The following is a 6,984-nucleotide window of genomic DNA, read 5'->3' as shown; positions in this document are numbered from 1 at the left end:
CGCCCTGCCCGGGATGGCTTCTGCTGCAGGCAAGATGACCTCCGGTCCTCTCTCCTGTCTCTGGGGACCCCCACAGCGTTGCACTGCCAGGGCACAGTGGGGCAGCGCCCAACCTCTCTCCTCACTCGGCAGTGGGATGTGCTATGAGCCGTGCTGGGCACTGGAGCCTCATCCCAGAGCTGTGGGAACAAGGTCCGTGTTGGTTGCACCAGTGTAGAGAGGGGTCAGAGAGAAACGGCCCTCTTGGCTCCCTGAATGGTCCAGGTACAGGACCTGCAGTACAAACCCTCACCACCTGCAGGGTGTCTCTCCCCTGAGCCCTTTCAAGCACCTTGGAAATGGCAGGAAGATGTACCAGGAGAGGGTTAGGTTGGACATTAGGAAAAGGTTCTTCACCTAGAGGGTGGTGGAGCACTGGAACAGGCTCCCCAGGAAGGTGGTCAGGGCACCAAGCCTGACAATATTCAAGAAGCATTTGGACAACACGTGCCCTCAGACACATGGTCTGAATCTTGGGATTGTCCTGTGCTGGGGCAAGGGTTTGATCTTGCGGCTCCCTTCCAATTCACAACATTCTGTGATTCTCAGCACTTCCTACCCCCTGGGGTGGGGCCAGGGAGACCTATCACCCCAAAATCAGCTCCAGGATGCCGACACAAGGTATGAGCTGCAGGCATCAGCCAGGACATTCTCTGTGGATGGACTGGAAGTCCTGCAATACCCCTGACACTAGCAGAGAGCACAGGTGGAGAAAAGCAGGGGAACCCATGGCCATAGGAGCGGGTTGCAAGCTGGAGGGCCCAGTGGTGTGTGATGCTAATACCAACACTGCAGGCTTTGGGCCTCAGTACCCCAGGACCATGGCGTGGGGCTGGCACAAGGATGCCCTCTTGGGCAGCTCCAGGCTGTGCTCTGCACCTTGCTGGGGCTTTCTTGTGAAAAAACAGATGAAGAGAGTGACCTTGTTAGGTAGGAGGCCAGGTGGGAGCCCACAAAGCCCTGTGGCTTCCAGTGGCAAAACTACATCAGTGCAGAACAACTGTGGGCTTAGAAGAGTGAATAGCTACATGGAAAATATAAATGGCGGTTTTGCTTGCCTAGTGCTACTAGTGCTTCCTTCCCCCTTGCAAGAACAGCCTTTTCCCTGGCAAAGCCATCCAATACAATTAGCAAATACAAATATTGCCTTTGCATTTCAAAAAAAACAAACCCAAAGCTTGTTGCACAAAGTTGTTCAAAACAGATTAAGTGTCATGGTTAGAAAAACTCCTTTCTCGCAGTGACTGGGTTTTGTTGGGTAAGTGATCCTGGGTGTTAAACTATAGAAACCCTCACCCTTTTCACCATACTGACCTTTTCTTTGGTAATTCCCTAAGTAATTTTGATATAGGAGGATGATTCTCACTATGTCTAGATCAAAAAGTATTTGTATTGAATTCTAGCAGGGAAGAAACCTTTTTCTTGAAAGTAAAGCCGTGTCACCAAACTGTGTTCAGTAACTGCTGCTGTATCAAATTACTTGCAAGAGTTCGACTCCATGATCCTTGTGGGTCCCTTCCAACTCACAACATTCTATGGTTCTATGATTCTATTTTTCCTTATTGCCATCCCCATCCATGTCTGCCTGCTAAGAAAACCACTGCTCCCTCCAGCAAAATCAGGGACCTATAGGGCAAGTCAGTTCAGCCATAGGGAACTTCAAGGTGGTTCATGTTGTAGTGACTTCACTGGTTTTGTTCTTTCAAGTGTTATATGCCAGCCTTACACTGAATCTATTTATGCTAAATTAGAGACAAACAGGTCTAGTTCTGTCAGATGAGGGCCAAGCTTATACAGTCATATTTTCCTTCTTTTATGACTGAACCAGGAGTTTTCCTTCCGTCTGAAACAGAAAACAGTCGGCTGAAGCAAAATTAGACAGAAAGAGAGGAATGATTCAATGCCCTATTTAGAACAGGATGAGGATTTAAAAAAAAAAACCCCAAACAAACAACAACAAAACAAATAAACAACCAACCAACAAAGACTGTAAAAAAGCCAAAATCCAGAAGGATATTTTGGTAGTAACCTTGCTGGTGCAGCTGCTAACACAAGTGTTTGCTAACAAAAGTGCATTTTATGAAGCGACATGTAACAGTTAACCCATGAAGGCCTGTGCACTTGGAGCAAGGTTTGGAGAGCGATTACATTTGGCCATGCTGGTTTGAGGTGGGTTTGGTAATTCTGCTTTGCTTTAACTGCTGAAAAAAAATCAGAAAGCCCTTCCTAAAGTCTGGCAGGGAGGTGATGACACTGCAGTGGCTGGAACTGGAGAAATCCAGCAAAATCTGAGCAAAATACCTTCTCAGTGCTTCAGGGCTGTTTCACAAGGAGAAGGAAATTCAATTGCACTCTCATGGCCCATTCTCTTGGTCAGGGAAAATAATTCCTAATGGCATCTCTGCAGCCACTTGTTGCTGAGCAGAAGACCAGTTCCAAGGAAAAGCTTTTGATTCAAAGCAATGTAGTCCCCCCATTTTCTGAACAACTGGGTCTAATCTGCTTTTTATGAGAAAAGCTCCTTTGTGACAGTGGAAGTGCTCTCAGCTCATCTGGCTGTACCCTGAAGCAGCTTTTCTTGTGTTCTCTTGTCATCTCATCTTTGAGTTTCTTGGATTATTTTTAGTTTAAAGTTATTGTCACATTTACAGTAGAGATGTGTGCAGCAGGTTGAAGAAACTGCCTCCCAGAAGATCAGCACAAGAAGCACCATTGAACTTGTCCACTATTTCATTTTACACCATCCTATTTGATTTATTGGTGTAAATCATATCAAATGCCTATCTATCTGTTTTTGTTGTTGTTTTCTTGAACCTTTCCCTGCACTGGCAGCATTGATGGTGAGGACCAGGACTAGGATGCCAGATGGGTGTGTCCTGTGAGCCTGTTGGTGGCCGAAGTGTCACCTGGTGCACATGTGAACAGGAACTCATGCCAACTCTTCTCAAAGCGATTGCACTTTCATGTGTATTCATGGACTTAAGTTTCCCTTGTTAATGGTAGATGATTTACAGGAGCAGAGAAAAGAGGCTGCTCTCCAGCAGGCGGTTTAACTGCTGTGTGACCTTGCTTTTTGAAGGGCCATTTAACCTTTGAATTGCATTTTTACCCTTTTGGCTTTCAACTCAATAATCTCATATATGAGTGGAAGAGCCCCAAAAGCCCTGTTTTGGCTTCCCATCTTGCCCCACTTAATTTTTGCCATTTTTGGCTACTCTCATTTCCTATTCCTCCACAAAACCAGATCCTATCTATTGCTCCCATGAAAAAAATACAAGCAGTAGAAAGTTTAACAAGACCTCTACCAGAGTTTTCCTACAAATTACCTGCTCAGAGGTCCCACTGCCACTACTGCAGTCATTGGCTTCCCGGAGTTTGAGCTGTAAATATACTACTTACAGGTGGAACAGCATCGGCAAAGACACTCTTGGCCAAGTGTCGGCTTTCCTTCAAACTTTGGGAACACCACATGATTGATATCGCAAGGACTTCCAGCTCCTAAGATCTTTAATGAAGTGACTGCTAAAAAAACCAAATACAGCAAACCTCTCAAAATGCTGATGTGATTTCCCAGTGTTAATATAACTGATGCTTTAAAGGGTACCTTTGGGACACAGCATTATAAATTTCCTCTTCCAACCAACATTACAAGGAGATCCAACTCTAAAACTGCATCAAACAGCATGACACTTGTTTGCTCAGCACCCTTATACCTTGCCAACACACCGTGTCCCCAGGTGTGGAAAGAAGGACTAGTTTGTCACCAGTGCATATGGCAGAGCACATCGTGTCCTCCTAAGTAAATGTCATAGCAAAGCCATTCCCACTCCTGAGAAGCCAGAGCAGCGTGGGCACGTGGGCTTGCTGCATATATTCCGCTGATGGCTTCTCATGTGTCATGTCCCTGGAAGCCTAATTTAACTAAGGAAAAGACTTACAATCATTACAGATTATCTCTGTCTCCCAAATGCTTTGGGGGAAAAAGGTAACTCAGGCAGAAGGAGTCAGGTTGGTTACAGAAGATACAAGAAGGAACCTTCAAAGACAGAAGCACATCCTAGACAGAGTGAGGAAGGGCACCTAAAGCACCAAGAGGTGGTACTGGGAGAGACAAGGAACAAAACATCATTTAACCACTGCAGCTTTGCTCACTGCAAATTTTAACTCTGCAACATAAACCACTCTGGGCCATGTCCAATACCTCCTGTGCAGCCAAGGGGTGAGGAGGAGGGCTGACGTGATGGTGAGGTGGATTCAAGCTGCTCAGCGCTGGATGAAGAGGCAGGGTGCAGGACTTGAGCTCATGGTCTGCACTTCCACCTGGTTCCAGCCAGCTAGAGACACACACGGCCTCTGCTCAGCTGTAGCAAGGACATCCTTACAGGATGACTTTTTCCAACCACCCCTCTGGCTCCTGAACTGCAACTGTCCTGAAGAGTTTCAGGGGAAAAAATAATTCTGCTGATCCAGAGCCGGGAGACAGAGCCTGACTAGCTGGCTGGCCTTTTTTCCCCTTGGGCAAGATATTGAGTGCCCTCTGTTTAGCAAAACCACTTGGCATTTGGCCCACACAAACCACAAATGATGCCTTCTCACCTGAAGGGAATAAAAGCATTTTACCTCCCTGCATGCAAAAAGTGTCTTTTGTTAAAGGCCTCTTCAATTTTAGACATCATGATTAGTTTCTGCGAGCCCATGGGAGGCATCTCTGCCAGACCATCTAGCTCAGACCATGCTCAGAGCTACCATCCACTTCAGCTACTGTTTCAGGTCCACAAAGGATGCAACCCTGGTGGCTTCTCCAAACAAAACCCACCTTGTGCTCAAAGAGGTTGTCATGTCCCCTACAATGAGAGAAACATCAAGTACCTTCTGAAGACATCAGTTTAACCCAAAATGAGCCCCAGAATCTTTAATACTGTCCTGTATTGAGCTATTCTTCAAAAACATGACTAAAGGCTTAAGGGACCCGTTTCTGGTTAAAGGTGCTTTTCTGGCACCTGATCTGTTTGCAAACAGCTTCTCTTTCAGGTAGTGCTTAGGAGCCAGAGGCAGTGAAGCTCAAATAGCAATCCCCCAGCAGTGTCCCCCGGTTTTGCAGTTTAGCAGACAGTTCAGGTACCCCAAGGGATGAGGGACTGCTTACCAATGCCCTTTCCACAAAAACCCTTTCCCTGTCTACAGCTGTGACCCCCCCCCATGGCTCGAGGACAGCCCAAGCCCCTTTGGCTGCTGAGCTGGAACAGTTCTGCTATCAGTCCGGGCGATACTCAGAAAGCATTGCCCAGATAAGGCCCCTTCCCCAAAAAGCCTTCTTTTTTAAATCAAGAAGGCCATTTTTTTTAAACAAAAGCAATACATATTTGAAACAGCAGCTCGATGGTTCTGGAATGAAGTTAGCATTTTAATAGGGAAAATGTAAAGTAACCAAAGAAACAAAACAGGAATGAGAAGGCTCATCCTCAACTCCTCGTCACTGCACCTTGCCAGGGACTCCTGCTCCTGGCCTCTGCTGCAGTTAATAGTACGCTGGGACTGTGGTCTGCTCTGTCCATGCCTTGAGGTCCCTGAGGAGCTCCTTGTCTTCCTGACCACAGCTCTTCCAGCTGCTCCAAGCTCCTTTCAAGCTCTCCCTGCCAAAGGTACATGGGGACTTCACTGCACTGGGTCTCCAGCCAGCAGTTTTAGGGCAAGCCATGTTCAGAAGTGGGGAGATGCTTGGGACAGCCTGCCTGATCCCAGCATGGACATGAGGTGGGGGAAGGTGGACCAACTCAGCAGGTATTGTCCTGCCAGTCTGACTTTATGAAGGTTGCTGATGTGCTGCCCCATTTCAACTAATTAAATACACTCTGTGTGTGCTCCTTGGGAAGCTTCAGTGTTGTGCTCACTGGCTCCTCTACCACCTCCTTCTCTGTTATTTTATTTTATTTAGAAGAAGCCAAGCAGTCATACTCTGAAGCTGAAGGTGCTCCCAACACTTTTTTTCCAACAGTTGGGTCCCTAGAGATCCAGGCTGTCTCCTGTAAGAAGGTTAATTGTTTTGACTCCAGGATTTAATCTCTACTCCTGCTTCACCCTGGCACAGGTCCGTCTGCTGTGTCTATGCCCTTTGTACCTCCCCATTGCTGCCCCACCAACCCCCTTCCTCCCACCTACTGCACTATGTGCTATTGTGCTTGTTCCTTAGACTCCCAGGATTTGTGCAGAAGCACACAAATAATCCCACTGTCTTAATTTTCTTGTAGCCTGCTGGCAACATTTCCCAAGAATTTGTTCAGAAATCCCCTGCCACCCTGGCCAGCCAGCCACCCTGGTCTGGTGTTGCACTTCATATGTGGCTCTCAGCTTCCCTGTGTCACCAAAAGCACTGCCAACCAACCTTCTGATCTCCCTGAGTTTATCCAGATAAGATAAGGAAAAGAGTTTGTTTCAAGGTCTTTAGTCCACATTTCTATTTTTTCATTTGGCACCTTCCCAAGTGATAGGAGAGCTCACAGTTTTTCAGTGAAACCCTTGTTGTAAATGTAAATCCACGGACACAAAGCACAGCTGTGTGGGTGTTAGAACCTTGCCAGTGTGCACCAGACACGACCTGGCATCCTGGGCAGGAAGAGGTGTGCTCCTTCTCCCCATCCGCTTCATCCCGTCAGACAGGGATTTCCCATGCCAGGCTCACCGCCTGGGCAAGGTGCATCAGCAAGATGTGTCAGACTGGGAGCTGCCTCAGCTCCTCAGCTGCTGACCATTCCAGTTGTCTTCAAACCAGATGCACTACTTACGCTCCCTTGACTTGCTGTGAGGCTGCCTTTGATGGATGGGAGCACCCCAAAATTCTGACTCCCAACTCAAACGCAGAGCTGAAAGCCCTCCCCATCTTTCATTGGTAAAACGAGGCGGGCTGGGCTTTTGAATCATCAAAGGTTTCCTCTTTGGAAGAAGGAG

Source organism: Antrostomus carolinensis, unplaced genomic scaffold (assembly GCF_000700745.2).
Source record: "Antrostomus carolinensis isolate BGI_N321 unplaced genomic scaffold, ASM70074v2 scaffold41557, whole genome shotgun sequence".
Lineage (NCBI taxonomy): Eukaryota > Metazoa > Chordata > Aves > Caprimulgiformes > Caprimulgidae > Antrostomus > Antrostomus carolinensis.
The sequence above is the reverse complement of the archived record's forward strand: the minus strand, read 5'-3'. Positions refer to the sequence as shown.